Consider the following 17862-nt stretch of genomic DNA (forward strand, 5'->3'; position numbering starts at 1 on the left):
AGAAAGATGCAGTTGGATTCATCAATAAGGATTGGTCAGGAAGATGCAGTTGGATTCATGAATAAGGATTGGTCAGGAAGATGCAGTTGGAATCATGAATGAGGATTGGTCAGGAAGATGCAGTTCGATTCATGAATGAGGATTGGTCAGGAAGATGCAGTTGAAATCATGAATGAGGATTGGTCAGGAAGATGCAGTTGGATTCATGAATAAGGATTGGTCAGAAAGATGCAGTTGGATTCATGAATAAGGATTGGTCAGGATGATGCAGTTGGATTAATGAATAAGGATTGGTCAGAAAGATGCAGTTGGATTCATTAATAAGGATTGGTCAGAAGGATGCAGTTGGATTCATGAATAAGGATTGGTCAGGAAGATGCAGTTGGATTCATGAATAAGGATTGGTCAGGAAGATGCAGTTGGATTCATGAATAAGGATTGGTCAGAAAGATGCAGTTGGATTCATCAATAAGGATTGGTCAGGATGATGCAGTTGGATTCATCAATAAGGATTGGTCAGGAAGATGCAGTTGGATTAATGAATAAGGATTGGTCAGAAAGATGCAGTTGGATTCATTAATAAGGATTGGTCAGAAGGATGCAGTTGGATTCATGAATAAGGATTGGTCAGGAAGATGCAGTTGGATTCATGAATAAGGATTGGTCAGGAAGATGCAGTTGGATTCATGAATAAGGATTGGTCAGAAAGATGCAGTTGGATTCATTAATAAGGATTGGTCAGGATGATGCAGTTGGATTCATCAATAAGGATTGGTCAGGAAGATGCAGTTGGAATCATGAATGAGGATTGGTCAGGAAGATGCAGTTGGATTCATCAATAAGGATTGGTCAGGAAGATGCAGTTGGAATCATGAATGAGGATTGGTCAGGAAGATGCAGTTGGATTCATGAATAAGGATTGGTCAGGAAGATGCAGTTGGATTCATCAATAAGGATTGGTCAGAAAGATGCAGTTGGATTCATCAATAAGGATTGGTCAGAAAGATGCAGTTGGATTCATCAATAAGGATTGGTCAGGAAGATGCAGTTGGATTCATGAATAAGGATTGGTCAGGAAGATGCAGTTGGATTCATCAATAAGGATTGGTCAGGAAGATGCAGTTGGATTCATGAATAAGGATTGGTCAGGATGATGCAGTTGGATTCATCAATAAGGAAGTGATTTTGAAGGGTGTGGTGAAATATAAAACATGTTCTTGCAGTACCATTGTGGTTCACCATTTCAGAGATTCATCTTGCTGGAAGAGGAGATGTATTTTTTTTTTAAATATTTAGTTCTGAAAATACTAAAGGTATTCACCTTCCTGTCTGTTTTGTCTCTGTCTTGTCTCTTTCTCATAAAATCTCACCCTCTTCATATTTCTGTTCTTCATCGCTCTCCTTTTCATCTCTCTCATATTCCTATTTCTCCTCTTCGTCACTCTCCTCTTCATTTCTCTCACCTTCGTCTCTCTCCTTTTCATGTCTCTCCTCTTCATCTCTCTCCCCCCGTTATCTCTCCTCTTAATTTCTCACACCTTCACCTCTCTCCTCTTCAAATCTCTCCTCTTTGTCTCTCCTCTTCATTTCTCTCACCTTCATCGCTCTCCCCTTCATGTCTCTCCTCTTCCTGTCTCTCCTCTTTATCTCTCTACTCTTCATGTCTCTCCTCTTCATGTCTATCCTCTTCATGTCTCTACTCTTCATGTCTCTCCTCTTCCTGTCTCTCCTCTTCCTGTCTCTCCTCTTCATGTCTCTCCTCTTCATCTCTCTACTCTTCATGTCTCTACTCTTCATGTCTCTCCTCTTCCTGTCTCTCCTCTTCAACTCTCTCCTCTTCATCTCTCTACTCTTCATGTCTCTCCTCTTCCTGTCTCTCCTCTTCCTGTCTCTCCTCTTCATGTCTCTCCTCTTCATCTCTCTACTCTTCATGTCTCTCCTCTTCATGTCTCTCCTCTTCCTGTCTCTCCTCTTCAACTCTCTCCTCTTCATCTCTCTACTCTTCATGTCTCTCCTCTTCATGTCTCTCCTCTTCCTGTCTCTCCTCTTCAACTCTCTCCTCTTCATCTCTCTACTCTTCATGTCTCTCCTCTTCCTGTCTCTCCTCTTCAACTCTCTCCTCTTCATCTCTCTACTCTTCATGTCTCTCCTCTTCATGTCTATCCTCTTCATGTCTCTCCTCTTCAACTCTCTCCTATTAATCTCTCTACTCTTCATGTCTCTCCTCTTCATGTCTCTCCTCTTCCTATCTCTCCTCTTCAACTCTCTCCTCTTCATCCCTCTACTCTTCATGTCTCTCCTCTTCATGTCTCTCCTCTTCAACTCTCTCCTATTAATCTCTCTACTCTTCATGTCTCTCCTCTTCAACTCTCTCCTATTAATCTCTCTACTCTTCATGTCTCTTATCTTCCTGTCTCTCCTCTTCATCTCTCTCCTCTTCATTTTACAATGTTCAGCCACATACTTCATTCTTCTTAATTTCTCAAGATGAAGGTCCCTCGACGTCCCCCCCTCACCCATTTAAGCACAACCAACCACTCAAAATTAATCAAAATAGTATTGATTTGTGAGGAAAGCGTTAGCCTCACGATGCAGCCACATATTAATACTGCTGGTCTTGTCTTCCGTCTCCCACTAACCACTCCTCATATCTTCATAATTGATTCATGTTCCTTTGTGAAGTACAGATGAATAATGCATTACTCGGCTCGCTTTCCATTTTCCTTTCCCTGTGGCTGATGAGAAAATATTTTACTTCACTGAATGGAGCAGAGCTGTAGTCTTTGGGCCTACTCCTGTGCTGTCCTCGTCATAACGTGCTGTGTGTCATACTGATGTGGGAGTTGATACTGGTGTTGATCCTTTGGGCCTACTCCTGTGCTGTCCTCGTCATAACGTGCTGTGTGTCATACTGATGTGGGAGTTGATCCTGGTATTGATCCTTTGGGCCTACTCCTGTGCTGTCCTCGTCATAACGTGCTGTGTGTCATACTGATGTGGGAGTTGATCCTGGTATTGATCCTTTGGGCCTACTCCTGTGCTGTCCTCGTCATAACGTGCTGTGTGTCATACTGATGTGGGAGTTGATCCTGGTATTGATCCTTTGGGCCTACTCCTGTGCTGTCCTCGTCATAACGTGCTGTGTGTCATACTGATGCGGGAGTTGACACTGGTATTGATCCTTTGGGCCTACTCCTGTGCTGTCCTCGTCATAACGTGCTGTGTGTCATACTGATGTGGGAGTTGATACTGGTGTTGATCCTTTGGGCCTACTCCTGTGCTGTCCTCGTCATAACATGCTGTGTGTCATACTGATGTGGGAGTTGATCCTGGTATTGATCCTTTGGGCCTACTCCTGTGCTGTCCTCGTCATAACGTGCTGTGTGTCATACTGATGTGGGAGTTGATCCTGGTATTGATCCTTTGGGCCTACTCCTGTGCTGTCCTCGTCATAACGTGCTGTGTGTCATACTGATGTGGGAGTTGATCCTGGTATTGATCCTTTGGGCCTACTCCTGTGCTGTCCTCGTCAAAACGTGCTGTGTGTCATACTGATGTGGGAGTTGATCCTGGTATTGATCCTTTGGGCCTACTCCTGTGCTGTCCTCGTCATAACGTGCTGTGTGTCATACTGATGTGGGAGTTGATCCTGGTATTGATCCTTTGGGCCTACTCCTGTGCTGTCCTCGTCATAACGTGCTGTGTGTCATACTGATGTGGGAGTTGATCCTGGTATTGATCCTTTGGGCCTACTCCTGTGCTGTCCTCGTCATAACGTGCTGTGTGTCATACTGATGTGGGAGTTGATCCTGGTATTGATCCTTTGGGCCTACTCCTGTGCTGTCCTCGTCATAACGTGCTGTGTGTCATACTGATGTGGGAGTTGATCCTGGTATTGATCCTTTGGGCCTACTCCTGTGCTGTCCTCGTCATAACGTGCTGTGTGTCATACTGATGTGGGAGTTGATCCTGGTATTGATCCTTTGGGCCTACTCCTGTGCTGTCCTCGTCATAACGTGCTGTGTGTCATACTGATGTGGGAGTTGATCCTGGTATTGATCCTTTGGGCCTACTCCTGTGCTGTCCTCGTCATAACATGCTGTGTGTCATACTGATGTGGGAGTTGATCCTGGTATTGATCCTTTGGGCCTACTCCTGTGCTGTCCTCGTCATAACGTGCTGTGTGTCATACTGATGCGGGAGTTGACACTGGTATTGATCCTTTGGGCCTACTCCTGTGCTGTCCTCGTCATAACGTGCTGTGTGTCATACTGATGTGGGAGTTGATCCTGGTATTGATCCTTTGGGCCTACTCCTGTGCTGTCCTCGTCATAACGTGCTGTGTGTCATACTGATGTGGGAGTTGATCCTGGTATTGATCCTTTGGGCCTACTCCTGTGCTGTCCTCGTCATAACGTGCTGTGTGTCATACTGATGTGGGAGTTGATCCTGGTATTGATCCTTTGGGCCTACTCCTGTGCTGTCCTCGTCATAACATGCTGTGTGTCATACTGATGTGGGAGTTGATCCTGGTATTGATCCTTTGGGCCTACTCCTGTGCTGTCCTCGTCATAACGTGCTGTGTGTCATACTGATGCGGGAGTTGACACTGGTATTGATCCTTTGGGCCTACTCCTGTGCTGTCCTCGTCATAACGTGCTGTGTGTCATACTGATGTGGGAGTTGATCCTGGTATTGATCCTTTGGGCCTACTCCTGTGCTGTCCTCGTCATAACGTGCTGTGTGTCATACTGATGTGGGAGTTGATCCTGGTATTGATCCTTTGGGCCTACTCCTGTGCTGTCCTCGTCATAACGTGCTGTGTGTCATACTGATGTGGGAGTTGACACTGGTGTTGATCCTTTGGGAAGGTGTCTACCTCAACTGAATGGGAGCAGGGGTCTCCCGGCCCTAGAGCCGTTTGTGGTACGGCTTTAGATTTGTATCTACACAATATACTTATCTAACTCAATTCTGCTCTTAACGCCAGCCTCATAAAATGTTTTCTAGGCAATAAAGCAAAAGTTATGTTCTGAACTTACACATTTTTAATTGCTAATATCTGTTGCAAAAACCTAGCTAATATCTGTTGCAAAAACCTAACCTGCTGAGAGACAGAGAGAGGCTGGCACAGCCTGGCACCACACAGCTCATTTGGCTAACGATGCTTACGATGGTAATTATGCTAAAGTATCCTAATGATAATGAGGGATTAAAGAGCCCTCTCCCCTCCAACCCCACCCACCTCTCTCTCTTAAGCGCCAGCTTGTCTTCGCTGGGGTTTCATTGAATGTGTGCCAGCAAACAAGACTCAGAAAATTAAATAAACACTACTTATCCCTTTAGAAGGAGCCTAATTAAATATGCAAATTAGGTTATGAATGAGGGCTCTCAAGAGGGTTTCATGTTTGATGTCCAGCCCTGTCTCTCTCTATATCTGTGTGTGTGTGTCTCTCTCTATGTCTGTCTTTGTGTATGTTTGTGATTAGAGAAGGACAGACATTACTGTGTGTGCTCTGGGGTGATTGGAGAGGGACAGACATTACTGTGTGCTCTGGGGTGAGTGGGGAGGGACAGACATTACTGTGTTTGCTCTGGGGTGAGTGGGGAGGGACAGACATTACTGTGTGTGCTCTGGGGTGAGTGGGGAGGGACAGACATTACTGTGTTTGCTTTGGAGTGAGTGGGGAGGGACAGACATTACTGTGTGTGCTCTGGGGTGATTGGAGAGGGACAGACATTACTGTGTGTGCTCTGGAGTAATGGGGAGGGACAGACATTACTGTGTGTGCTCTGGGGTAATGGGGAGGGACAGACATTACTGTGTGTGCTCTGGGGTGATTGGAGAGGGACAGACATTACTGTGTGTGCTCTGGAGTAATGGGGAGGGACAGACATTACTGTGTGTGCTCTGGGGTAATGGGGAGGGACAGACATTACTGTGTGCTCTGGGGTGAGTGGGGAGGGACAGACATTACTGTGTTTGCTCTGGGGTGAGTGGGGAGGGACAGACATTACTGTGTGTGCTCTGGAGTAATGGGGAGGGACAGACATTACTGTGTGTGCTCTGGGGTAATGGGGAGGGACAGACATTACTGTGTTTGCTCTGGGGTAATGGGGATGGACAGACAGACAGAGAAACTACAGGCTGATCTGAACCTAAACCACAGCTTCAGACATTTATGAATGGAGGGAAGAGACAAGAAAGGAACAAGAGGGGAGCTATAGAGAGTGTTTGGTGGAGGCGGAGGGAGAGATGAAATGAGAGAGGAAGAGGAAAGACAGGCCCCTCAGAAAAACCACCACCACAGATTAATGTCTGACAGGAACCCTCCTCCCATCTGTTACCACCACCCTTAAAGCTCTCTTAATTTACTATGATGTTTGCGTGTGTGTTTGGGGTACGCCTTTTCAGAGTGCGTTGTAGATATGTATTGGTTTTGTCTGTGTGTCTGGTTGTGCAGATGTCCCTGGATTGGTTATGCAGTAGAGTGTGGTCAATGTTAAAGACCAGAGGAGTATACAGCTCTGCTTTGGGTCGGGTGTTTTATTGTGTGTGGATTGGGTTCATCATTAGAATCAGATGATGTCATGGTTACAATCACCATAATCCAACAGCAGTTGAGAGACTTGTAGCCCTAAGGGTATAACCTTGTATATGCTCCCATTGTAATGTAGCCTAGGTCATTTTGGATACAAGTGTCTGGAAGTAGCAGGCATTATATCCAACTGATTTTAATACAAAACAGTAAGAACAAAGAAAGACAATCCCACACACAGGTCTGTAAATGCTTTATACCTGTATCACAATATTCAACATCTAATACTTTATACCTGTATCACATTATTCAACATCTAATACTTTATACCTGTATCATAATATACAACATCTAATACTTTATACTTGTACCATAATATACAACATCTAATACTTTATACCTGTATCACATTATTCAACATCTAATACTTTATACCTGTAATCACAATATTCAACATCTAATACTTTATACCTGTACCATAATATACAACATCTAATACTTTATACCTGTATCATAATATACAACATCTAATACTTTATACCTGTACCATAATATACAACATCTAATACTTTATACCTGTATCACAATATGCAACATCTAATACGTTACACCTGTATCACAATATTCAACATCTAATACTTTATACCTGTACCACAATATACAACATCTAATACGTTACACCTGTATCACAATATTCAACATCTAATACTTTATACCTGTACCACAATATACAACATCTAATACTTTATACCTGTACCATAATATACAACATCTAATACTTTATACCTGTATCACAATATTCAACATCTAATACTTTATACCTGTACCATAATATACAACATCTAATACTTTATACCTGTATCATAATATACAAAATCTAATACTTTATACCTGTATCATAATATACAACATCTAATACTTTATACCTGTACCATAATATACAACATCTAATACTTTATACCTGTATCATAATATACAACATCTAATACTTTATACCTGTACCATAATATACAACATCTAATAATTTATACCTGTACCATAATATACAACATCTAATACTTTATACCTGTACCATAATATACAACATCTAATACTTTATACCTGTATCATAATATTCAACATCTAATACTTTATACCTGTACCATAATATACAACATCTAATACTTTATCCCTGTATCATAATATACAACATCTAATACTTTAGCCCTGTATCACCTTAATATACAACATCTAATACTTTATACATGTATCATAATATACAACATCTAATACTTTAGCCCTGTATCACCTTAATATACAACATCTAATACTTTATACATGTATCATAATATACAACATCTAATATTTTATACCTGTGCCACCATAATATACAACATCTAAAACGTAATACATGTACCACCATTGAAATGGGTCTGGGTGTAGCTGGTGCAGAGGAGTCAGGCGCAGGACAGCAGAGATGAGTAAAAATACCAAATACAAGTAGTAAATACCAAGCCCGCACAAAAGGACGGAAATACAAATAACAAACACACAAAAATCATGGGGAAAACAGAGGGTTAAGTACTTTCTGGAGTTAATGCAATTTCTTAAATGAAAGCACCCCCCTTTCTCCATTTTGCATAAACTTTAGCCTTTAGCTGAGCTAATTCACTAATGGAAGGGAGTGCCTTTATTTTGATAGGTAAGTTATAGTACTCTATGCTAGCACTGAATGCTAACTAAAACAACAGTATGTTTAAAGGGAAGGACTTGCACTGGATGCTAGCACGCTATGCTAATTACGGCACTTTCTAATGGGATGCCAAATGCTAATCCAGTATATTCGCTGAGTCAGCTGCTGTGTGCCCTTGTCTTATTAGGTAAACTTATTTAGCCCAAATTAAACAGACAGACACACACACACACACACACCTGAAAGTCATTGCACGCCCTGGCTGTAAACTAAATTAACTTGACATGCTCCCATCAAGGTATAAAGACATGATGCTGCATTTTTATGCTATTTATGAAATTAAATACATAATATTATGCAAAAACTTTTAACCTGTCAAAATCCCTTAGTCTGAGAGAAACATATGGTATATCACCTCTTGCTCATCAGTTATTACAGTATATCAGCAAAAGGCCTGTAACGGCATTTTTCGTTTGTTGAAAGAGAGTCGGACCGAAATGCAGCGTGGTGGTTACTCATGTCTTTAATGAAGAGATCGCGATACATGAAATAACTATACAAATACAAAACAACAAACGGAACGTGAAAACTAATTACAGCCTATCTGGTGAAACTACACAGAGACAGGAACAATCACCCACGAAATACAAAGCGAAACCCAGGCTACCTAAATACGGTTCCCAATCAGAGAAAACGAGAATCACCTGACTCTGATTGAGAACCGCCTCAGGCAGCCAAGCCCATACAACACCCCTACTCAGCCGCAATCCCAATAACTACAAAACCCCAATACGAAATACAACAAAACAAACCCATGTCACACCCTGGCCTGACCAAACAATCAACGAACACACAAAACACTAAGACCAAGGCGTGACAAGGCCCAATGTGATGTGCCATTCTTATTTTGTTAAAGAGACATTGAAAACTCAGATTGGCACCTGTGTTTTCTGTTGCTCGTTAGAAAAAATACGATTTCAGTCTTGGAAGTGTTTCCTGACCGATTCCGCGTTTGGTTAATGTTTGTCCCCAATGGGACAGTGTACAAGCGGAAGCCTGTTTCACTTCCTCAAAATCTTCAGAAGGAATCTAAAATAACTCAAGAAATCTGTCATTCATTTTGATGTTTTTGCCGGGGATGTTTTACATCTAACTAACGTGTTCGGTGCAGTAATTCTCAAGTTGTATAATTTTTAACATTTTCTTTAGCCTGTCTCACTGTCTATGCTATTGGATGGAGAGCAATCACTGCAGCTGTTCATCCCATGTTAGTGGGCAAATGGACATCGTCAAATCAAAACCCAACCTTCATTTACCCGTTGTGACACATGGTTGGTCCAAATTTAGTTTTAGATGAGACTGACTTTATAACCAAAATGTTATAGTTTTTGACACAAAGGCCATTTTCAAAGGGTGACTGTTGCTTTTGACTGTTGCTTTTTAAAGGTCACAATTTGTCCATTGACCAAAATCAAACCAAACCATTTTCTGAGAAATTGACAAGGGTTTTATTTTGGCTCCCAGGTCAAATTGTTTGACATTGTAACGGTTCTCTTCTATCTCCTCCTCTGACGAAGAGGTAGAACAAGGATCGGAACAAAATGTGGCGTGGTGGTTACTCATGTTCTTTAATGAAAATGAACGATACATGAAATAACTAAATATGCAAAACAACAAATGAAACGCGAAAACCTATACAGCCTATCTTGTGACAACAAACACAGAGACAGGAACAATCACCCACAAAACACTCACAGAATATGGCTGAGACAACGATAATCACCTGACTCTGATTGAGAACCGCCTCAGGCAGCCATAGACTACGTAGACACCCCACAAAACCCCAAGACAAAAAACACACCACAATAACCCATGTCACACCCTGGCCTGACCAAATAAATAAAGAAAACACAAAATACTAAGACCAAGGCGTGACAGATATTATATTATCAGGATGTACCTTTAAAATGTACAGAAATAACCCCTAGCTCCTACCCCTAGCCCCTAGCTACTACCCTCTACCCTCTCCCCCCTAGCCCCTACCCCTAGCTCCTACCCCCCGCATCTTCCCCCTAGCGCCTTGCGCCTACCCCCTTCCCCCTAGCTCCTACCCCTAGCCCGTAGCTCCTACCTCCTACCCACAACCCCCTAGCCACTAAACCCTAAGCTCCTACAGTAGGCAGAAAATGATTGGATAGATAATGTAGGTCGGCCTATAATCCATATGACAAGAATCCCACCTAGCCAATCAGAGGGCAAGGTGGAGCTACTACCATATTTTTTTATGTTTTTTGTTTCACCTTTATTTAACTAGGTAGGCTAGTTGAGAACAAGTTCTCATTTACAACTGCGACCTGGCCAAGATTAGCAATTCGACACAAACAACAACACCGAGTTACATATGGAGTAAACACAACATAGTCAATAATACAGTAGAACAAAAGAAAACAAAAAATCTGTATACAGTGAGTGCAAATGAGGTAAGATAAGGGAGTTAAGGCAATCAATAGGCCATGGTGGTGAAGTAATTACAATACAGCAATAAACACTGGAGTGACAGATGTGCAGAAGATTAATGTGCAAGTAGAAATACTGGAGCAAAGGAGCAAGATAAGTAAATAAATACAGTATGGGGATGAGGTAGGTAGATTGGATGGGCTGTTTACAGATGGGCTATGTACAGGTGCAGTGATCTGTGAGCTGCTCTGACAGCTGGCGCTTAAAGCTAGTGAGGGAGATATGAGTCTCCAGCTTCAGAGATTTTTGCAGTTCGTTCCAGTCATTGACAGCTTTAATACCAATTGTAAAAAATAATAATAATAATCTCTATAAGGCATATGCCTCTGGCTTTGTGACCGGGCCTTAGCTATATTGTCTCTGTTGTCATTGTGTTGGCCCGGTTCCAGGGCTCCATATTCCGCTGCTCCTGTCTTCTGCATGGCCAGTCTCCCACTCACCCCTGAAGACACCCTCTGAACCAAGCATAATCAATCACCATGTCAATCTGCATGTTCCACACACCAAGTCTCACTAACTACTATCCATTTAATTAGATGTAGATTTCTCCCCTTAGGTAGAACATGCCAATTTCATGTGTTCTATACCTGAGGGAAGAGAGAGCATATGGACACTCTGTGTGGGTGTGTACAGATTTGGGTGAATGTGTGTATGCGGATGGGGGGTTATGTGAGGGCACTATGTAAACATCTACACCAAGCCAGTGTATCTGGTTGTCCTCAAATGTACATTTCCATGTTTTCTACTGGTGTGAGGGAACATGCATAGCATAATGAAATCCCAGAATAGAAAAAATAAAAGTTTGTATTGTTCTGCATTTGTTGGCTTGAATTCACTGTTCTGACAGAAGGGAGTAGAATAGTGTCCTGTAGTAGCGTCAACATTAGGTCTCTACCCAGTTCTAGATAAATGACTTGAACACAGTTAGACAGTTGAACCTCCAGCTGCTCTTTAAAGCCTTTTCAATCAGTGTTAAATCATTAATAATATACTAAAACACAAACACACACACACACACACAGTATATCAGCGTTAAATCACTGATAATATACTACAACACACACACACACACACACACACACACACACACACACACACACACACACACACACACACACAGTAAATCAGCCTTAAAGCACTGATAATAGTCCCACATCAAAATTGATTGGCCTTCGTACGTTTACAGTTCACTTTAATTGCCTCAAAAAATACCACTAGTCAGCTGTGTGTGTGTGTGTGTGTCCATCGACAGAAAGCCCTATTGATTTATCAGCTTAAGGATTTGTCCTGTCCCTCCGTACATAAAAAGCCTGCGTGTGCTGTTCAAAAAGGGAAATGCCCCCATCGATTTCCTTAACTTGAGCCCAAACGCTAAAGATTTTTGGATAAGCTAGCTCATTACTTAAGCTGAAATCAATAGGCGGGATCACGGCGAGAGCATGGTAAAATGAATGAGCGGAGTCGGGAGAAATAGAGCCCTGTTCTGTCTGGGGAGATGGAGCCCTGTTCTGTCTGGGAAGATGGAGCCCTGTTCTGTCTGGGGAGATGGAGCCCTGTTCTGTCTGGGTAGATGGAGCCCTGTTCTGTCTGGGAAGATGGAGCCCTGTTCTGTCTGGGTAGATGGAGCCCTGTTCTGTCTGGGGAGATGGAGCCCTGTTCTGTCTGGGGAGATGGAGCCCTGTTCTGTCTGGGAAGATGGAGCCCTGTTCTGTCTGGGTAGATGGAGCCCTGTTCTGTCTGGGGAGATGGAGCCCTGTTCTGTCTGGGGAGATGGAGCCCTGTTCTGTCTGGGGAGATGGAGCCCTGTTCTGTCTGGGGAGATGGAGCCCTGTTCTGTCTGGGGAGATGGAGCCCTGTTCTGTCTGGGGAGATGGAGCCCTGTTCTGTCTGGGGAGATGGAGCCCTGTTCTGTCTGGGGAGATGGTGCCATGTTCTGTCTGGGGAGATGGAGCCCTGTTCTGTCTGGGGAGATGGAGCCCTGTTCTGTCTGGGGAGATGGTGCCCTGTTCTGTCTGTCAAGATGGAGCCCTGTTCTGTCTGTCAAGATAGAGCCCTGTTCTGTCTGGGGAGATGGAGCCCTGTTCTGTCTGGGGAGATAGAGCCCTATTCTTCCTGGGGAGATGGAGCCCTGTTCTGTCAGGGAAGATGGAGCCCTGTTCTGTCTGGGGAGATGGAGCCCTGTTCTGTCTGGGGAGATGGAGCCCTGTTCTGTCTGGGGAGATGGAGCCCTGTTCTGTCTGGGGAGATGGAGCCCTGTTCTGTCTGGGGAGATGGAGCCCTGTTCTGTCTGGGGAGATGGAGCCCTGTTCTGTCTGGGAAGATGGAGCCCTGTTCTGTCTGGGAAGATGGAGCCCTGTTCTGTCTGGGGAGATGGAGCCCTGTTCTGTCTGGGGAGAAGGAGCCCTGTTCTGTCTGGGGAGATAGAGCCCTGTTCTTCCTGGGGAGATGGAGCCCTGTTCTGTCTGGGGAGATGGAGCCCTGTTCTGTCTGGGGAGATGGAGCCCTGTTCTGTCTGGGGAGATGGAGCCCTGTTCTGTCTGGGGAGATGGAGCCCTGTTCTGTCTGGGGAGATGGAGCCCTGTTCTGTCTGGGGAGATGGAGCCCTGTTCTGTCTGGGAAGATGGAGCCCTGTTCTGTCTGGGAAGATGGAGCCCTGTTCTGTCTGGGGAGATGGAGCCCTGTTCTGTCTGGGGAGATGGAGCCCTGTTCTGTCTGGGGAGATGGAGCCCTGTTCTGTCTGGGAAGATGGAGCCCTGTTCTGTCTGGGAAGATGGAGCCCTGTTCTGTCTGGGGAGATGGAGCCCTCTGCTGTCTGGGGAGATGGAGCCCTGTTCTTCCTGGGGAGATGGAGCCCTGTTCTGTCTGGGGAGATGGAGCCCTGTTCTGTCTGGGGAGATGGAGCCCTGTTCTGTCTGGGGAGATGGAGCCCTGTTCTGTCTGGGTAGATGGAGCCCTGTTCTGTCTGGGGAGATGGAGCCTGTTCTGTCTGGGGAGATGGAGCCCTGTTCTGTCTGGGGAGATGGAGCCCTGTTCTGTCTGGGGAGATGGAGCCCTGTTCTGTCTGGGTAGATGGAGCCCTGTTCTGTCTGGGGAGATGGAGCCTGTTCTGTCTGGGGAGATGGAGCCCTGTTCTGAATGGGGAGATGGAGCCCTGTTCTGAATGGGGAGATGGAGCCTGTTCTGTCTGGGGTGATGGAGCCATGTTCTGTCTGGGGAGATGGAGCCCTGTTCTGTCTGGGGAGATGGAGCCCTGTTCTGTCTGGGGTGATGGAGCCCTGTTCTGTCTGGGGAGATGGAGCCCTGTTCTGTCTGGGGAGATGGAGCCCTGTTCTGTCTGGGGAGATGGAGCCCTGTTCTGTCTGGGGTGATGGAGCCCTGTTCTGTCTGGGGAGATGGAGCCCTGTTCTGTCTGGGGAGATGGAGCCCTGTTCTGTCTGGGTAGATGGAGCCCTGTTCTGTCTGGGGAGATGGAGCCTGTTCTGTCTGGGGAGATGGAGCCCTGTTCTGTCTGGGGAGATGGAGCCCTATTCTGTCTGGGGAGATGGAGCCCTGTTCTGTCTGGGTATATGGAGCCCTGTTCTGTCTGGGGAGATGGAGCCTGTTCTGTCTGGGGAGATGGAGCCCTGTTCTGGATGGGGAGATGGAGCCTGTTCTGTCTGGGGTGATGGAGCCCTGTTCTGTCTGGGGAGATGGAGCCCTGTTCTGTCTGGGGAGATGGAGCCCTGTTCTGTCTGGGGAGATGGAGCCCTGTTCTGTCTGGGGAGATGGAGCCCTGTTCTGTCTGGGTAGATGGAGCCCTGTTCTGTCTGGGGAGATGGAGCCTGTTCTGTCTGGGGAGATGGAGCCCTGTTCTGTCTGGGGAGATGGAGCCCTGTTCTGTCTGGGGAGATGGAGCCCTGTTCTGTCTGGGTAGATGGAGCCCTGTTCTGTCTGGGGAGATGGAGCCCTGTTCTGTCTGGGGAGATGGAGCCTGTTCTGTCTGGGGAGATGGAGCCCTGTTCTGGATGGGGAGATGGAGCCCTGTTCTGTCTGGGGAGATGGAGCCCTGTTCTGGATGGGGAGATGGAGCCTGTTCTGTCTGGGTAGATGGAGCCCTGTTCTGTCTGGGGAGATGGAGCCTGTTCTGTCTGGGGAGATGGAGCCCTGTTCTGGATGGGGAGATGGAGCTTGTTCTGTCTGGGGTGATGGAGCTTGTTCTGTCTGGGGTGATGGAGCCCTGTTCTGTCTGGGGAGATGGAGCCCTGTTCTGTCTGGGGAGATGGAGCCCTGTTCTGTCTGGGGAGATGGAGCCCTGTTCTGTCTGGGTAGATGGAGCCCTGTTCTGTCTGGGGAGATGGAGCCCTGTTCTGTCTGGGGAGATGGAGCCCTGTTCTGTCTGGGGAGATGGAGCCCTGTTCTGTCTGGGGAGATGGAGCCCTGTTCTGTCTGGGGAGATGGAGCCCTGTTCTGTCTGGGTAGATGGAGCCCTGTTCTGTCTGGGGAGATGGAGCCCTGTTCTGTCTGGGGAGATGGAGCCCTGTTCTGGATGGGGAGATGGAGCCCTGTTCTGGATGGGGAGATGGAGCCCTGTTCTGGATGGGGAGATGGAGCCTGTTCTGTCTGGGGAGATGGAGCCCTGTTCTGTCTGGGGAGATGGAGCTCTGTTCTGGATGGGGAGATGGAGCCTGTTCTGTCTGGGGAGATGGAGCCCTGTTCTGGATGGGGAGATGGAGCCTGTTCTGTCTGGGGAGATGGAGCCCTGTTCTGGATGGGGAGATATATCCCTGTTCTGTCTGGGGAGATGGAGCCATGTTCTGTCTGGGGAGATGGAGCCATGTTCTGTCTGGGGAGATGGAGCCCTGTTCTGTCTGGGGAGATGGAGCCCTGTTCTGTCTGGGGAGATGGAGCCCTGTTCTGTCTGGGGAGATGGAGCCCTGTTCTGTCTGGGAAGATGGAGCCCTGTTCTGTCTGGGAAGATGGAGCCCTGTTCTGTCTGGGGAGATGGAGCCCTGTTCTGTCTGGGTAGATGGAGCCCTGTTCTGTCTGTCAAGATGGAGCCCTGTTCTGTCTGGGTAGATGGAGCCCTGTTCTTCCTGGGGTGATGGAGCCCTGTTCTGGATGGGGAGATATATCCCTGTTTTAGCTGGGGAGATGGGGTGTGATGGGCTCCACTCATCCCTGTCGTGTCCTAGTTGACTCTGGTCTGGTTGATAACTGGGTGTAGTGGAGTGGAGTGGAGTGAAGCTGGCTGGAGGCGTGACATTTTGGTCTCTCTCTCAAGGTGACATTTTATTTCCACCAATATGCACTGTTCTCTGCCCCAAAAAATCTTAATACCTACAATGATTTAGCAGGTCTCTATGTTGAGTTTTAATTGTTCCATATCTCTCACTTCTGTGTCTGTCCCAGTGGAGAGGGTCAGGGGTGAGGGAGAAAGACTTTTACGTTTTTAGTAATTTATCCTACCCACTTATCCAGAGTGACTTACAGTGAGTGCATTCATCTTAAGATAGCTTGTTGGACTGTTTTCGGAAGATGGAAAGGGACTCTGCACTCCTTGTTTCAAGGGGAAGGACTTGGGCTAAAGGACAAGGGATTGGACTGGGCTAAATGGAGTGCTTGGATTGGGGAGTAGGGTTTGAGCATAGTTTTAAAGTTTTAAAACCAGTTGGACTGCAATGTTTTGGATAAATTGCAGGGGATTGATGGAACAAGCTGGGAGCTCAGCGAACAGCAAGTTGCAGTAGTCCAGACAGGAGAGGACAAGTCCCTGGATTAGGACCTGTGCCGCTTCCTGTGCGAGGTAGGGTCCTACTCTACAGATGTTGTAGAGCATGAACCTGCAGGAGCGAGTCACTGCTTTGATGATTGCAGAGAACGACAGAGTGTTGGGGTGTCCAGGGTCACGCCAAGATTCTTTGCACTCTGGAAGGGATAAACTGTGGAATTGTCAACCATGATGGAGAGCTTTTTGAGTGGGCAGGCCTTCCCGGGTAGGAAGAGTAGCTTCGTCTTGTTGAGTTTGAAGTTGAGGTTGTGGATTGACATCCAAGTTCAGATATCTGCCAAGAACGCAGAAATGAGTGTCGCCACCTCCTGTCAGATTGATTGATAACTGCACTAGAGGGGATCGCTGCCATTTTTCGGGCTCTTGAGGAGTGGAGCGATTCTGGCCATTTTGAAGTCAGAGGAGACGCAGCCAGTGGTCAGGGATGAGTTGAGTGAGGAATGGGAGAAGATGGTCTGGAGAAGGGAAGAAGGGATGGGGTCGAGCAGGCAGGCTGTCGGGTGGCCAGATCTGATTAGTCAGGATTTCATCTGGAGAGAGAGGGAGAAAGAGATCAAGGCGTAGGTTAGTTCCGTGTGAGTAGGACCAGTGGACTCAATAGGCTGAGTGAATGAGTAGCGGATGTCGTCAACGTCGTCCACAGAGAGGGAAGATGGAAGGGTAGGGGGTGGAGGATTAAGGAGGGAGGAAAGGATTGAAAATAGTTTTCTAGGGTTAGAGGCAGAAGCTAGAAATGGAGATTGTTAGAAAGTGGCTTTAGCAACAGAAAGAGTTGAAGAGAAGGCAGAGAGGAGGTAGTAAATGGATGAAAGGTCCTCCGGAAGTTTTGTTTTCCTTCATTTTTGCTCAGCTGCCCGCAGCCCTGTTCCAAAAGCTCGCAATGAGTCAGTCAGCCAAGGAGCAGGACGAGAAGGGTCTATCCGGCGGGCAGGAAAGGGGACAGTGCGAATCATAAGATATTGGAAGTGAGGAGAGTCAAAAAGGTAGAATCAGGAGACAGGAGGATGTAGCAGAAGGAAGAGATGATAGAAGAGAAGAAAGTAGTGGGAGAGAGAGTGCTAAGATAGTGACAGCGCACAACCCTTTGGGTAGGGTTTGAGTTGTTAGGGTTGGAGGAAAGGAAGAGGTTGGAGCTGGAGTTGAGGTTGGAGGAAAGGAAGAGGTTGGAGCTGGAGTTGAGGTTGGAGCTGGAGTTGAGGTTGGAGCTGGAGTTGAGGTTGGAGCTGAGGCCAGGGTAGATTGAACATATGTATCTTTCAGTGTGAGGACCTGAGAAACAGCAGGCTGAGAGGAGAGGAGTCAGTTTGAGGACCTGAGAAACAGCAGGCTGAGAGGAGAGGAGTCAGTTTGAGGACCTGAGAAACAGC

Source organism: Oncorhynchus keta, chromosome 4 (assembly GCF_023373465.1).
Source record: "Oncorhynchus keta strain PuntledgeMale-10-30-2019 chromosome 4, Oket_V2, whole genome shotgun sequence".
NCBI lineage: Eukaryota > Metazoa > Chordata > Actinopteri > Salmoniformes > Salmonidae > Oncorhynchus > Oncorhynchus keta.